Raw genomic sequence first — 17,931 nt, 5'->3', positions numbered from 1 at the left:
ATTTAAACATTCTGGCAGAGAAGCTGAAATACAATTCATACTCGACGCTATTGTAAATATTTTGTTAATTTTACAGTTACATTGTTCAAGTAGTTCCAAGTGGATCCTGTATTTGTCCTTGTCTCCACACTGAATCAATAACAGAAACCATTTGCTGTCACACACAGTCTCTTGGTTGGAAACTCCTTCATGAATGGCAATAACATTCTGTGGAGAAAGTGAGGACTGCAGATGCTGGAGATCAGAGCTGAAAAATGTGTTGCTGGAAAAGCGCAGCAGGTCAGGCAGCATCCAAGGAGCAGGAGAATCGACGTTTCGGGCATAAGCCCTTCTTCAGGTCCTTGGATGCTGCCTGATCTGCTGTGCCTTTCCAGCAACACAGAATAGCATTCAGTGGTCAGGCAGCAGGAGGGAGGAATACTCAATAGAGCAGACGCTGCCTGTTTCAAACCCTCAGCCCATCCCCACTCATACACACAAAGCATTACAGATAAGTAAACCTCCCTCAATTTAATGACTCTTCACCAGTGACTCTGACACATGCTAATTCTAAATTGCCTCAGAAACAATGGAAATCTCTTAAAAATTCAGCAAGCCTATCCAACCAGTAGCTGAGAGAGTTGCTTAAAACATCCTAAGTTAATTTGCCCAACTAATGTTGCATTAACTAACTTAACTCGAGATGGCAATAGAGATGTTGCCGTTTGTTTCGGTGCCTCTTATTGGAGAAGAGCTACTTACATCTCTATCTACTGACCATAGATAGATGGGAGGAAAGATGACATCTGATTTTGTCCACTTTTCAAAGTCAAATGACAGTCACTTACTTAGAAGTACAGATTACAAATGGGAATGGGTCATTCATCCCTTCAAGCCTGTTCCATTATTCAAGGCAATCATGGGTAATCATCCAACACCATTTTGGGTGCTTAATCTAGGATAGAAGTTCGGCACAACATCGTGGGCCGAAGGCTGTATTGTTCTATGTTCTATGTTCTATGTTCTATGTTCTATGACCTCGTCTCACATTTGCTCTATACCCTTTGATCCCTTTAACCTTAAATACTATATGTAACTCCATCTTTAAAACATGTAATGTTTTCACCTCAACCATTTTCTGTGGCAGAGATTTCAACTGGTTCACCACTCTCTGGATAAAGAAATTTCTCCTCATCTCAGTTCTAAATGGCCCCCAGACTAATACATTTAAACATTCTGGCAGAGAAGCTGAAATACAATTCATGCTCGACACTATTGTAAATATTTTGTTAATTTTACAATCACATTGACAAGCAGTTCCAAGTGGATCCTGTATTTGTCCTTGCCTCCACACTGAATTAATAACAGAAACCATTTGCTGTCACATAGTCTCTTGGTTGGAAACTCCTTCATGAATGGCAATAACATTCTGTGGTCAGGCAATAGGAGGGAGTGACCCCAGGTTATGGACTCCCTGATCAGTGGGAACATCCTTCCTGCATTTATCCTGTCCAGTTCTGGTAAACTTTATAGAACACCTATGATGAGTGACTATTTACATTAAGTATCAGATAGCGGACCACTACAGATGTCAATTGCTTCAGGGGAGGAGATGGGAACAAGAATGAAGACACCAAAAGACACAATGGACAGGACAGAAAAGGCTGTGCAAATAATTCACCTGCTATGTATCCCACTCAAACAGGAGTGCAGTTGTTGTGCAGAACTGCAACCATCAATATCCTCGGGTTACCACTGAACAGAAACCAAACTGGCCATATATATATATATATATGTTGTGGTTACACCTGTATATCATAGACTGGGAATTAGGCAGCAAGTAACTCACCTCCTGACTCCCCAAAGCCTGTTTATCATCTACAAGACACAAGTCAGGAGTGTAATGGAATACAGTCCGCTTGCCTGGATGGATGCAGCTCCAAGACAAGTCAAGCAGCTCAGCACCACCTAGGACAAAGTAGACCACTTCACTCTGAACTCCATCCACCAACTTAAATATTCACATCCTCTACCACCAGAGTGTGCAGAATATCTATAGGATGCACAACAGCAACTCAAAGGGCCTTCCATAGTACCTTACAATCCTGTGACCACTTACCATTTCAAAGGACAAGGGCAGCAGATACATAGAACCACTACCACCTTCAAGTTCCCTTACAAGCCATTCACCATCCTGACTTGGAAATATATCACCATTCCTTCAGTGTTGCTAGGTCAAAATCCTGGAAGTCCCTTCTAATGGAATTGTGGGTCGACCTACAGTATACAGACTGCATAGTTCAGGGAGATAGCTCACCACCACCTTCTCAAGGGCAATTATTGTTGTGCAATAAATGTTGGCCCAGCCAGCTACACCCATCTCCCCAGATGGAACTAAAGAAAAACTGCAGTCTTTTCTCCAAAATAGGTCCACTCATGGTAAAACTGAAGGATGTGGGTTCAGCCAGAGAAACATGCAGCGCCTAACATGGGCAGACACGGTATTTTGTAATAGTGAACCAACAAATCAAGGAGTTAGTGGCTCAAATCCTACCATGACAAAATGATGTAACTGAATTCAATAAAATCTGACAGTTTACAGATTAAAAACCAAGAATTAAAACGCAAGGTTTTTTTTCAACTTGAATTGATCACCTGCTACCTCCCTGACCACACCTGCTCGGTCTAGCCTTTAGACTAAAGGAAAGACTAGCATTTTTATAACCTCGACCAGGATGTTTTCAAAACAATGGATATAGATTTCTGCCAGTGTGTGGAGCAATATTGCTGACAGAGTGTTCATGGAAATGCTGGGATTATAGTTTGGGATACAGTTGATCAATTTTGTTGCATCAGAAATTCAGCTCAAACACAGGGGCTGGGAGTTTGCATCTGCTGGACAAGGATCAGAACAGAATAACGACAATATTTTAATGAAACCATCAGACAGTGATGTCTCAGCTGTCTACTGAACCAGCAGTGTCTCACACCTCAGTAGCAAAAGCTACATGGCCATTCAATCAGGGCGTCCAATGGGCAATTGCAAGATCAGTTCATCATCCCTTTGTGAGCTTCTATGTCTCAGAAATGTGAATGGGGAGGATGAGGAACAACAGAAACTTAAAAGCTAAACCTGTGAAACCCAAAAACCCTCCGAACCAACAGACCAGGCCTAAAACCAGTGAGAAGGAGGCACATGATCACTCCACCTTTGACACGGAAGAGTTGGTTCCTGTTACACCCTGAGAGAGTCGGAAATATAGAAGCTGTCAGCATCGCAAGTACGTGCAGTGTTGCACTTTCAGAAAAAGGTAAAAAAGAATTAATTAAATAACAACATAAAGTACCTAAACCGTTTTGTAAGAGTTCATTGCATCTGCAGTTTCATCTTGAAATTTAAACTAAAAAAAATTAGTGAACTCAGTGATTAGCACTGCAGCCTCACAGAACCAGGGACATGGGTTCAATTCCTCCCTTGGGCAACTGTCTGCATGGAGTTTTCACATTCTCCCAGTGTCTGCGTGGGTTTCTGCTAGGTGCTCCACAGTCCAAAGATGTGCAGGTTAGGTGGATTGACCATGGTAAATTATCCATAGTGTTTAGGGATGTATGGGTCAGGTGCGTTAGCCATGGGAAAGGCAGAGTAGGGGGATGAGTCTATGTGGGATGTTCTTTGGAGGTCAGTACAGAGGATGCCCCAAAGCACTTTATACCCTCTTTTCAAGTGTTGTCCCTGTTGCGTTGTAGGAAATACAGCTGCTAATTTGTGCATATTTAAATCCAGTTGAAACAGCAATGTGATAATGATTAGCTAATGGGTTTTTGGTTTGGAATGAATCTTGGTCAGAAACCAGGGAGAGTTCTGTTCTTTGAAATTGTACCACAGGACCAAAGACAGTTGGTATAGAGACATAGAGATGTACAGCACAGAAACAGACCCTTCGTTCCAACACATCCATGCCGACCAGATATCCTAAACTAATCTAGTTCCATTTGCCAGGACTTGGCAAAATATCTCTCTAAACCTTTCCACCTAGATACCTTTTAAATATTGTAATTGTACCAATCTCCACCACTTTCTCTGGCAGCACATTCCATACACACACCACCCTATAGAGTCGTAGAGATGTGCAGCACAGAAGCAGACCCTGCCATCGTCCATGCCAACCAGATATCCCACCCCAATCTAGTCCCATCTTCCTGCAGCAGGTCCATATCCCTCCAAACCCTTCCTATTTAGATGTCTTTTAAATGTTGCAATTGTGCTAGCCTCCACCACTTCCTCTGGCAGCTCATTCCACACACATACCACCGTCTGCGTGAAAAAGTTGCCCCTTAGGTCTCTTTTATATCTTTCCCCCCTCACCCTAAACCTATGCCCTCTAGTTCTGGACTCCCTACCTATGCCCCTCATGAAAGGTTTATAAACCTCTAAGGTCACCCCTCAGCCTCTGACACATCAGGGAAAGCAGCCCTGGCTTATTCAACCTCTACCTCTAGCTCAAATCCGCCTTGCGTGAAAACGTTGCCCCTTTGGTGCCTTTTAAATCCTTCCCCTCTCACCCAAAACCTATGCCCTCTAGCTCTGGAGACCCCAAGCCAGGGAAAAGACCTTGTCTATTTATTCTATCCATGCCCCTCATGGTTGTATAAACCTTTATATGGTCACCCCTCAGTCTCTGAAGCTCCAGGAAAACTTTTCCTTTATTGGTGAGGGATCAAGTATAGGAGTTGGGAGGTCATGTGTGGCTGTACAGGACATTGGTTAGTGTGGTCAGGCAGCATCTGAGGAGCAGGAAAATCAACGTTTCGGGCAAAAGCCATACACGTAACACCCTTGATGAAGGGCTTTTGCCTGAAATGTCGATTTTCCTGCACCTTGGATGCTGCCTGACTTGCTGTGCTTTTCCAGCACCACTCTAATGTGGACTCTGGTTTCCGGCATCTGCAGTCCTCACTTTTGCCTAGGACATTGGTTAGGCCACTTTTGGAATATTGTGTGCAATTCTAGTCTCCTTGCTGTAGGAAGGCATGTTGTGTAACTTGAAAGGGTTCAGAAGAGATTTACAAGGATGTTGCCAAGGTTGCAGGGTTTGAACTAAAGGGAGAGGATGAATAGGCTGGGGCTGTTTTCTCTGGAGCATCGGAGGCTGAGGAGTGGCCTTACAAAAAGGTTTATAAAATCATGAAGGACATGTATAGGGTAAATAGACAAAGTCTTATCATGGGGTGGGAGGGGGTGTGTGCCCAGAACTAAAGAACTAAAGGTTTAGGGTGAGAGGGGAAAATTTAAAAGGGACCTAAGGAGCAACCTTTTCATGCAAAGGGCGGTGCATGGATGGAATTACAACATTTAAATGGATGGGTAAATGAATAGGAAGGGTTTAGAGGGATATGGGCCAAGTGCTGGCAAATGGGACTAGACTAGTTTAGAATATCTGGTCAGTATGGACAAGTGAGACTGAAAGATGAGTTCCGTGCTGTACATCTCAATGACTCTGTGACAGATAGGGCCTTGGTTTAACATCTCATCTGAAAGTCAGCACCTCTGATTAGTGCAACATTCACTCACTGCTGTACTAGAGTGTTGGTCTGGATTTTACACTCAATTCTCTGGAGGGGAACCTGAATCTTCATCTTTTTGCTCAAGAGAAACAGTGCTATCATGGTTATCACCTACAAATACAATTACTCAGACTCTCAATGGAGAGTGAGAAACAACTGTAGGAGCTGTTCAGTTATAAAACCAGCACCGAAAAATAAGTCATGCACAATAAATATGGCCTTGTCAGAATTGCCTCTAAACTGACAGTCGGTGTTTAGCTGCAACAAAATATAACATCAGACTTTATGTTTTTATTTGGAACATGACTAGCTGATAAGCTGGCTCTTCTACATTGTTGCCATATTACAGACCTTGAAATGAAGGGGATAAAGCTACAAGAAAATCTACAAAAAACAAAACAAAGACAGTCATTCTGCAATCAGTAAGTCCTGGATTGTTTCTATTTGTACACTGCAGCAGTGTCTGCTCATTCATCACTTAATGGGTCCTCTCAACGGGTTTTCTTGAGGTGAATTATGTGTACCACAGGGGCACACTGACACATCAGGCCAAAAGAATTAATATGTAATCCTTGACAGTGAATGGGAACAAGCTACTCAAATACTCCAGTTTATCATTATTTTACACAATCCTGTGTTCAGATGCTCCTTGTGCATTTTCTGGGTCAGTGAGCTCCCAATGCAAGCAGGAAGCCCAGGTAATTGTTCTGGTCTCTCTGGTTCACACATGCTGAAGCTCGTTTATATGGACCATTTTGCCTGAGTAGCTCTATATCACATGAAAGGATACATTCACCTGCTCAGTCAGTAAAGATTTAAATGTTTATGCTGCAGTTTAATAATTAACATCTGACCCATCTACATTCAACCCACCAGCATTTGCAGAATTGATCATGGTATTATTTCTGCATGATGAAAGCCCGATCACCATCATCGATTTAGTTCCTTCAAACACTGAAATCGCCAGTTTATATCGATGCGGACAGAGCGCTTCAAAGCTACCTTTTAACGAGCAGGACTTCCAAATCCATCATTCACATAAACTCTCACACTCTCACAAGCTGTCATTACTCTTTAACCAATCCAGAATTTTCACAAAATTATCAGCAAATAACATTTTCCTCCAATCCACAACACTTCACAGATTAGAAGATTTAGGACTTAAGGGGCAACTTCTTTGCACAGAGGGTAGTGCATGTATGGAATGAGCTGCCAATGGCTTTTGCATGGAGCCACAGAAAATGGGGGAGATACTGAATGAATACTTTGCATCAGTACTTACTGTGGAAAAGCATATGGAAGATATAGACTGTAGGGAAACAGATAGTGACATCTTGCAAAATGTCCAGATTACAGAGAAGGAAGTGCTGGATGTCTTGAAATGATTAAAGGTGGATAAATCCCCAGGACCTGATCAGGTGTACCCGAGAACTCTGTGGGAAGCTAGAGAAGTATTTGCTGGGACTCTTGCTGAGATATTTGTATCATCGATAGTCACAGGTGAGGTGCCGGAAGACTGGAGGTTAGCAAACGTGGTGCCACTGTTTAAGAAGGGTGGTAAAGACAAGCCAGGGAACTATAGACCGGTGAGCCTGACCTCGGTGGTGGGCAAGTTATTGGAGGGAATCCTGAGGGACAGGATGTACATGTATTTGGAAAGGCAAGGACTGATTAGGGATACTGGATTAGTGGTGCTGGAAGAGCACAGCAGTTCAGGCAGCATCCAACGAGCAGCAAAATCGACGTTTCGGGCAAAAGCCCTTGATTAAGGATAGTCAACATGGCTTTGTGCATTGGAAATCATGTCTAACAAACTTGATTGAAAAAGTTTTTGAAGAAGTAACAAAGAAGATTGATGAGGGCAGAGCAATAGATGTGATCTATATGAACTTCAGTAAGGCATACGACAAGGTTCCCCATGGGAGACTGATTAGCAAGGTTAGATCTCATGAAATACAGGGAGAACTAGCCATTTGGATACAGAACTGGCTCAAAGGTAGAAGAGAGAGGGTGGTGTTGGAGGGTTGTTTTTCAGACTTGAGGGCTGTGACCAGTGGAGTGCCACAAGGATCAGTGCTGGGTCCTCTACTTTTTGTCATTTACATAAATGATTTGGATGTGAGCATAAGAGGTACAGTTAGTAAGTTTGCAGATGACACCAAAATTGGAGGTGTAGTGGACAGCAAAGAGGGTTACCTCAGATTACAGCAGGATCTGGACCAGATGGGCCAATGGGCTGAGAAATGGCAGATGGAGTTTAATTCAGATAAATGCGAGGTGCTGCATTTTGGGAAAGCAAATCTTAGCAGGACTTATACACTTAATGGTAAGATCCTGGGGAGTGTTGCTGAACAAAGAGACCTTGGAGTGCAGGTTCATAGCTCCTTGAAAGTGGAGTCGCAGGTGTATAGGATAGTGAAGAAGGCGTTTGGTATGCGTTCCTTTACTGGTCAGAGTATTGAGTACAGGAGTTGGGAGGTCATGATGCGGCTGTACAGGACATTAGTTAGGCCACTGTTGGAATACTGCATGCAATTCTGGTCTCTTTCCTATCAGAAAGATGTTGTGAAACTTGAAAGGGTTCAGAAAAGATTTACAAGGATGTTGCCAGGGTTGAAGGATTTGAGCTACAGGGAGAGGCTGAAAAGGCTGGGGGATGTTTTCCCTGGAGCATCAGAGGCTGAGGGGTGACCTTATAGAGGTTTACAAAATTATGAGGGGCATGGATAGGATAAATAGACAAAGTCTTTTCCCTGTGGTCAGGGAGTCCAGAACTACAGGGCATAGGTTTAGGGTGAGAGGGGAAAGATATAAAAGAGACCTAAGGGGCAACGTTTTCATGCAAAGGGTGGTACGTGTATGGAATGAGCTGCCAGAGGATGTGGTGGAGGCTGGTACAATTGCAACTTTTAAGAGGCACTTGGATGGGTATATGAATAGGAAGGGTTTGGAGGGATATGGGCCGGGTGCTGGCTGGTGGGACTAGATTGGGTTGGGATATCTGTTCAGCATGGACAGGTTGGACCGAAGGTTCTGTTTCCATGCTGTACATCTCTATGACTCTATGGAAGTGATGGAGACTGGTACAATGACAACATTTAACAAGCATCTGAATGGGTATATGAATAGGAAGGGTTGAGAGGAACATGGACCATGTGCTGGCAAATGGGACTAGATTAGGTTAGGATATCAGGTCGGCATGGACGAGTTGGACCAAAGGGTCTGTTTCCATTCTGTATATCACTTTGACTCTATGACTCTGCGTCAAAGGAATCATCAGTACTTGCAGGTTTGTGGTCAATTGCTTTATATTGGAGTTTGCTGAGATTTTTGAAGCCTTTGGTGCTTTCTAGAGTTTTTTCAATTCAGGTCATTGGGATTAGGCTCCTAGATTAGATCATCCCATGATCATCTGGTTCCATCACTGTCACAAAGTCTATCTGGACAGCCTTCTGGCTTCCTATGAATAGATACGATCGCTCTTCTTCTGCAGGACTACACTGGAACATCTTGCAGCATGTTCTCCTCCATACATTAAGTGTCTAGATGAGCATCACTTTTAAAATGCATTCCAGCACTTGCAGCAGCCAACATGCACTTTCCTTTAAGAGATAATGATTGGTTTAAATCAAGTAGACTAACTTTATCACATGCTGCCTTCTCACTATTGTGTACCCTCAGTAGTGCACTTGGTGGTGCCTTTATCGAACAATCATTTAACTCAACAGCAGCATGACATTTATAAGCTGTCAGCATCAGAAGCAATTGGTGCCAAATTATTCTGTATCATAATACAGTACCTGTTTTTGGGCTCTATGTGAAGAACCTTACAGAATACAAAGAGGCCATTTGGCCCATCATGTCTGTTTCTGCTATTTGAAAGAGCTATCCAATTGGTGTTCTGACTGAAATACCTCCTTTTCAAGTATTTCTCCAATTCTCTTTTGAAAGTTACTCCAGACTCCATTTCGACCATCTTTTATTGCTGCATAACACTATTTCTCATTGTCTCTCTTTTGGTCCTTTGAACAATCATCTAAAAGTCGTGCACTCACTCCCTGACTTCACCGACAGTAGTACTAATTTCTCCTTGCTCTTATCAATTCCCTTCACAGTTATTACACACCTCTATTAAATCTCCTCTTAACTTGCTCTGTTCTAAAGAAAAAATCCCAGGCTTCTCCCAAGGTTTCTGTAAAACTAACATCCTACACCCTAATACATTCCAATAAATTTCCAATACCTTCTGCAAAGCTTTGACATCCTTCCTGAAGTTCAACAGCTAGAGCTGCACACAGTTGAGTTTTACCTAATGATTTTCAAATGTTTACTATAACTTCAGTTCTGTACTCATGTTTCTAATTTATAAAGTCAAGGACCATGCATACTTTACTCGCAGCCTTATAAAATTTGCCTGCCAACTTCAAAGGATAACGTAAGTTGATAAATATGAATGTTACCATCAGACTAACCAGCACCCAACCAAAACTTTCGCTTATCTTCAAAACTTTTTCTTTCTGTTTCTCCATGGGTGTTTTCTCATCAGGTTAATGCCTCTTAACTGGATATAACTTGAGAAATACTTTTTATATATTCACTTACGCGACATGGGTATCGTTGGCCAGCATTTCTTGCCTGTCCCTATTTGCCCTTGAGAAGTTGGTGGTGTGCTGCATTCTTAAACCGCTGCAGTTTTAAGCATCGAGTAGCTGGCCGATTTCAGAATCCGAGAGTTTTCAGTGATTGACAATGAGCGATTTTCAAATACACAGTGACTGATCATTTTCAGACATGTGCAATGCTAGCTGAGAGTCAATTGTGCAATCTGATCCTTGGAATTCTGCTGTCGTGGCATGCTACCCTTTTGTGCTTCCTCTGTTACAGATCACCCAGCACCAATCTGTGACATCCATCAAGCAACTCTACTCTCAGGTCAAACTCTTGCTCTGCTGCTCTCCACTTTACCTTGTCGAACAGATTGCTGTAGCCTTTCAAATCTGACTAAATGGCTGAAATACTGACATATTATTTTCAGGATTTTTAAGATTTTGTTTTAAAGCTTTGCAATTTCAAACACCTCTTCCATTGTCTTATGTCTACACTGATGTGTACACCGATAAGTAAAATGTGAATATATTTAATATTAACTCAGCTTTTTAAGGATTGTTGTAAACTTCTCATAGGTGTGGTTTCTGCCTCTGATTGGTGTGGCATTAATGTTATGAACCACATTGGTCCAAGCAGGTCTTGTTGTACACAGGGATGGACAGCTTATTTGGCTGAGAGATGGCGAATGGAACTGCACATTGCACAAAGCAAACAGTCTCAATGTCTGGCCTGATGGTGGAGTGGCTCTTGTGATTATCGATTTGCACTCTGACTGAAATTTGTTGTGAAGACTTCAACTTTATTTTTTACACTCAAATATTTGATTCCATTATCAGTGAGAAATATTGTACTGACACAACAGGCATTAGAATAAAAACAGCTTAGAATAAAAACAGCACAATGTACTTGCATTATGATAAATATTACAGTGTACTGGTACACTTTGTGCTGTCCTTATTCCCATTTACAGTAAGTGTTTGGCCTGATGTTTACTTGAGTGATAAACACAGTTATGTCACCACAAATAGCAGCTATTTAGTCAAAAGGAAATCTAGCTCAATTGTTGCTAATGATCATTAGCCCATGCAAGTATACCTTACGAACATCAAGTATCAAGAGGAAAGAGCTTGCTAATGATCTTCTCAAGCCCCTGACCCAATTTGTAGCTCAAATGTTTATAAGCCTCCGTTGTCTTATCAACAGAACGTCACTGGACTGGATCACATCATTCCCCCAGCAGCTCCTTCAGCCTAAAGACTTCAGGCTTAATCCCAAACAGATTACATATCAATAGATCTACCTATCACATTCTCAGATACCTTACCCCCCCAACCGCACCTCCCCCCTCCCATTTATCTCTCAGTCCCCTGCCCACAAGCCTCATTCCTGATGAAAGGCTTATGCCCAAAATGTCGATTCTCCTGCTCCTCAGATGCTGCCTGACCTGCTGTGCTTTTCAAGCACCTTCTCTCGACTAATGTCTGTCACCTCTAGAGATGATGATATTGTGAATGCTCCTTTCCAGTTCTGTTCCTCCAACAAAATTTAAAAATGCCCATTACCTAAAAACCTGGCTTCTCACAAACAAATCTCTCCTTTTGCCCATGTTGCCGCTAGACTCCATGGTCTTAATGTACCTCAATCGATGTGACAGTTTTACAAAGAAAGATCAATTCTGTGCCCATCATCAAGCACCTGTCAATTCTAGTCCCACTTTCCAGCTCTTGCCCGGTAATCTTGTATGCTTTGGTGTTTTAAGCATTTATCTAACTATTTCTTAAATGTTGTTAGGGTACCTTTTCCATGATTCTTTCAGGTAGTGATACCCCAGATAACTCTCCAACCTTTTTGTGTGAAAAAAAAATCTTTAAATCGTTTCTTTGCCTCCTGCCCCTTTCCTTAAATCTATGCCCCGGTTCTTCCTGGATACGCTATTGATTACTTGATTGTTGAGATGTTTAAATCCCACCTGATTTGATTATTCAGTTGGAATTATTTAAAATATTTTCTGATCCAGCTTGACTTCTACTGTAAACTTTCTAACCTCAGCATGTACTACAGCTATTCATCTATCTTTTGCATTAAAAAAAATTCACCTTATGCATTCTGAGTTCTATATGATGAATTTCCTCATCTTACTATATAACATACTGTACACCCCTTTATAAATGTTACTTTGGCAATTTTCAGACAGAATGTACTGAAACAAAATCTTGCCACAAATAAGCTGGTTCTTCCTGATGAAGGAGCGGCACACCAAAAACTAGTGCTTCCAAATAAACCTGTCGAACCATAACCCTGGGTTGAGAGATTTTTAACTTTGTACACCCCAGTCCAACACCGGCACCCCCAAATAATAGTTTCTACAACTCCATACACTGCTGACCATTATTGACATAGTCAAGCACTTACACTGCTTGTACAACTGATAACAACCTACTTGAGGCTGCATCAACTGCTAGCAACTTGCTTTTGCATTTTGCCCTTAGCGCAAGGAAAATTACAAGAAAGCAAACCAGTTTTGCTAAAGCATCTATAAAAGTTTGAGGGATGCCTTGGGAAATGATAATGTAAACGATGGATTCCTAAACCGAACAACAAAGCTGCAAACCCCAGAAAACATGGTCAATCTGGGCTTTGACCTGGATTCAATGCAGTAATTTGGGAAACTGGCATGTGGATTTTACTTGTGCCAAAGGGGAAGTGATTGTTGCTATGATCCTAGGAGACGTATTAATGTTTTCTGTGCAATATCTTCACATTGATAAACTAGGTGGGTGGGTTTAGGTGGGTGGGGCACTGAATTTTAATTCAAGTGCAAATTGGGTGGCTGTGAATGTTTTGTAAAACATGCTTGATCAGGAGATGAGTGGGGGTGGGGAATGCAGTATTCTCCTGACTCCTTGGCAGACAGGAAGAACACAGAAAGAGCGGCATTCATGTTCCTCCTAGCCCTACAAGAACTACTTACAAAACACTTTCAGCAGTTCCTTTCAGGATCACTGGTTACTTCACTCCACACACACCCTACACTCAACAACACTTGAACTTTTATGAGTAGCATAGCACACCAGCTGAAATATTGAATTAAGACTTGCGTCTATTTAGAGTCACAGAGATGTACAACACGGAAACAGACCCTTCAGTCCAACTCGCCCATCCCAAGCCAATCTAGTCCCACCGGCCAGCACCTGGCTCATATCCCTCCAAACCCTTCCTATTCATATACCCATCCAGAAGCCTTTTCAATGTTGCAACTGTACCAGTCTCCACCACTTCCTCTGGCAGCTCATTCCATTCACGCACCACCCTCTGTGAGAAAAAGTTGCCCCTTGGATCTCTTATATCTTTCCCCTCTCACCCTAAACCTATGCCCTCTAGTTTTGGCCTCTCCCACTCCAGGGAAAAAGACTTTGTCTATTTATCCTATCCATGCCCCTCATGATTTTGTAAACCTCTAAGGTCACCCCTCAGCCTCCGACGCTCCAGGGAAAACAGCCCCAGCCTGTTCAGCCTCTCCCTATAGCTCAAATCCTCCAACCCTGACAACATCCTTGTAAATCTTTTCTGAAACCTTTCAAGTTTCACAACATCTTTCCGATAGGAAGGAGACCAGAATTGCAGCAATATTCCAACAGTGACCTAACCAATGTCCTGTACAGCTGCAACATTACCTCCCAACTCCTGTACTCAATACTCTGACCAATAAAGGAAAGCATACCAAACGCCTTCTTCACTATCCTATCTACCTGCGATCCCACTTTCAAGGAGCAATGAACCTGCATTCCAAGTTCTCTTTGTTCAGCAACACTCCTAAGGACCTTACCATTAAGTGTATAAGTCCTGCTAAGATTTACTTTTCCAAAATGCAGTACCTCACATTTATCTAAATTAAACTCCATCTGCCACCTCTCAGCCCATTGGCCCATCTCATCATGATCCTGTTATAATCTGATGTAACCTTCTTCGCTGTCCATTACACCTCCGATTTTGGTGTCATCTGCAAACTTACTAACTATACCACTTATGCTCACATTTGGTGGGATAGCCTTCTGCTTATTTTGATACGTTCAAAAAAAAAAATCAAAGAACCAAAAGATATTTTTCAATGTGGATAAGACAGCGGTCAGATGAAAAATCATTCCTCACCTCCTCACTGCATTGAGGTCAATTGGCATTCACTAACTACTTGCAATGAGTGCTTACATCACTAGAGCACACACCAATTGCCATTCCAACATAAACCTGTTGAATTCACTAACAGTGATATCAGGTCATTCTAATAAAAATCAATCAACAATGACTTAACAAAATAAATACTAGGGTTGACAAAATAAATAAGATCTGCCAGAATTTTCAATAGAGTTTGCATATTGTGGTTCCATTGATCTTTCTAGAAAATCATAAGTCTTCATAAAACCATAAAATGCTGGTTAGGCCACAACTGGAACACTGTATGCATTTCTGGTCACCACACAATGAAAAGGGTGCGATTGCACTGGCGAGGAGATTTACTAGGATGTTGCTTGGGCTGGCAGTTCTGAGCTACAGGGAACGATTGGAAGAGCTAGAGTTAAGAGGGTAAAGGTTGAGGGGGGGGGGCTCCGGATAGAGGAATACAAGATTATGAAAGCCATAGATAAGGCAGATAGGAAGGCACTTTTTTTCCATTAGTAGAGGGTCAATAAGCTAGGGGCACAGATTTAAAGTAAGAGGTAAAATGCTAAGTTGAGAGACAAGGAGAAATCTTTTTACCCAGAGGATGCGGAGTGCCTAGAACTCACGATTTGAAAAGGGTGGTTGAATCAGAAACTCTCAACATTTAAGCAGCATTTAGATATTCACCTGCATTACCACAGCCTCCAAGGTTATGGGCCAAGAACTGGAAAATGGGATTACTGTAGTCAGAGCTTTGTTGACCAGCACAAACATGATGGGCCAAATGGCCTCATTCTGTGTAGGAAACACGTATGAGTCATCGTTCTTGTTAAGGCTGTTTAGCAGGAACTCTGCAATAAAAATATTGAAATATTTCAAAGGGATGTTATTTCCCAGAGAAAGAAAGTGCCTGGTAAATATTTTCCAATCAGTCTGACACTCGCAATGCACCAATGTGAATCCAATCAAAACTGTAATAAGAGTGACACACGCTGTTTTTGTTTTTATCCCAATCCTAACTGAAGTTTCCCTGAACACTTATCCAACTTGAAAGTGCATCTTTTAGATGAGGCATCACACTGAGACTCCACCTGCCCCTCTGGCAGGTCCACCTAACTTCTACTGCACTAGGTTGAAGAAAAGCTGGGTAATTCTCTGAAATGGCCTGGTCAATATTTATCCCTCAGCTAAGATAAGTGAAAAAAAACAATAGATTATTAATTGGTCATTAGGCCATTCCTTTCGGTGGGGCATAAACTGACTACAGCATTGCTCATACAGAGGTCACCACAGTCATTAGGCTCTGAGATGTCCCCGGGTTAGGAGATTGCTGCATAAGTGAAAACTTCAAACTTAGAGCTGGGAATTTGTGTTGCAAACGTTTCATCCCCTGTCTAGGTTACATCCTCAGTGCTTGGGAGCCTCCTGTGAAGCGCTTCTGTGATCTTTCCTCCGGCATTTATAGTGATTTGTCTCTGCCGCTTGTGGTTGTCAGTTCCAGCTGTCCGCTACAGTGGCCGGTATATTGGGTCCAGGTTGATGTGCTTGTTGATTGAATCTGTGGATGAGTGCCATGCCTCTAGGAATTCCTGAAGAAGGGCTTTTGCCCGAAACGTCAATTTTGCTGCTCCTTGGATGCTGCCTGAACTGCTGTGCCCTTCCAGCACCACTAATCCAGAATCTAGGAATTCCCAGGCTGTTCTCGGTTTGGCTTGTCCTATAATAGTAGTGTTGTCCCAGTCGAACGCATATTGCTTGTCATCTGAGTGTGTGGCTACTAAAGGATAGCTGGTCACCAACTAGCCACTAAACGACATGACCAGCTATCCTTAGTAGCCACACACACACACAGATGACAAGCTAAGTGAGTTCAACTAGGACAACAGGCATGGCACTCATCCACAGATTCAATCAATAAGTACATCGACCTGGACCCAATATACCGGCCACTGCAGCGGACAGCTGGAACTGACAACCGGAAGCGGCAGATACAAATCACTATAAATGCCGGAGGAAAGATCCCAGAAACGCTTCACAGGAGGCTCCCAAACACTGAGGATGTCACCGAGACAGGGGATGAAACGTCTGCAACACAAATTCCCAGCTCAGCGAACAGAACCACAACCACAACAGAGCTACAAATCTTCTCCCAAACTTTGAACTTCAAACTCAATTCCACTTCCATCACATATAAATGCTCTGAAGATACCATATCTAGTTATACTCCAACAAAGATATTTCCTGTGCGCACATGTTTATAGGATATTCCTCTTATCAATATTCTAAGTAAAACGTTAATCCGTTTAAAATAACTGGACTCGTTAGGAAGTTTTTTTTCGGACCTGGAGATTTCAACCGGCGGATTTTCTGCTTCAGTGTTAGCAAGGGACCTCTGCAAATAACGTAGCCCCAAGTTGCATTGTTTAAACAAGCAGATCAGAGAGGAGGTGACCTTTAACACTCAACTCCAGTCCCCAGCCAACACCTGAAAGCAGTAAAACATTTGTAGAAGAAGTTGCAATTTCCTTTGAATCATCAGGCTGCAAAGTCGCAAACAATGCAACACTGGGACACTCTGACTGAGGAGACAGAGGAGGGGGGGCTGGTGAGGCATTTCATCCGGAGTACCTCAGTCACAGGGCATACTCAATACTCAACATACTCAACACTCCGGACAGTTATTACATACACAGCGCCCTACAATATTATCACAGCATTCACTACCATTCGACTTGAAAAGTTCCCCCCCCCCAAGACCACTCGATCAAAACTTGCACAGAGCAGCCCCGCGCATTCATTGTTGTTAACGATTTAAAGTTGCACCAATTTCCTAATCTCATCCATTTTTAAAAAAAAAGGGTATTTTGCTGTTAGATAGATACATCGTGTTTCGCCTAAAGTTGAGCTTTTCACCCACCTGCCCAGACACCACAGCACAGTGTGTTAATGAAGGCTGCTTCTCCAAGAGCTGAGCTGCGGTCGCCTCCTGGAAGAGTTCGCTGTGAGAATGGTTGTTCCTATCTGACGAGGAGACCCTGGGCTCTGGGTGTGTGTGTGTGTGAGAGAGAGAAAGAGAGTAGGCTGCAATGTTGAGAGCCTGAATCAGTGCCAGCCCCCAGCTCAGTCTGTGGACGGGGCAAGGTCACGGAATAGCCTTCAGCGCAGAAAGATAACACCTTCCAACGTTATAGCCGAAGAAAAGGTAAAAGACGGATGGTGACTAATTGTAAGTGGCAACTAATACACATGAAGTCAAATAAGTAGTGATAATAAAGCTAATTCAGTTCTCGTGTTCCCCGAAGACCCTGGCCAACGTGGTGATCCGAAAGGACGTTATTGTATTATCCTCCTCCCAGGATTCACAGAAAATTGTTCAAAAATCGCTTGCAGCGAGTTGAATCACAATTCTCCCTTTGGACATCCGTATTTGACCACAGAACACCCAAAAGTCATGGCACAAGATCACCTCTCTCTCTCACTCCTGCTGTGGGTCTTTCATCACTATCCAAAGTATTTTTGTTTCTAACCTATCCCCACCTCCTTTTTCTGCAGCTCCCCTTATACCCAATCCCAGTCCTGAAGGAGGGTTACACCCGAAACATTGGCTTCTCCACCTCGTGA

At 42.6% G+C, this 17,931-nt stretch overlaps 1 protein-coding gene across 1 annotated transcript in view; it reads right to left on the bottom strand.

The window, feature by feature from the left end:
* bcar3 (BCAR3 adaptor protein, NSP family member) overlaps positions 1-17,667 on the bottom strand; it is a 184,146-nt gene extending 166,479 nt beyond the window's left edge. Inside the window, exon 1 of the mRNA XM_072574641.1 lies at positions 17,228-17,667. The gene's annotated coding sequence lies outside the window, so the exon portion shown is untranslated. The remainder of the gene's footprint in view (positions 1-17,227) is intronic.
* Between the last annotated feature and the right edge of the window lie 264 nt (positions 17,668-17,931).

Source organism: Chiloscyllium punctatum, chromosome 7 (genome assembly GCF_047496795.1).
Source record: "Chiloscyllium punctatum isolate Juve2018m chromosome 7, sChiPun1.3, whole genome shotgun sequence".
Taxonomy (NCBI): Eukaryota; Metazoa; Chordata; class Chondrichthyes; order Orectolobiformes; family Hemiscylliidae; genus Chiloscyllium; species Chiloscyllium punctatum.
This window is presented reverse-complemented; position numbering and strand designations above follow the sequence as displayed.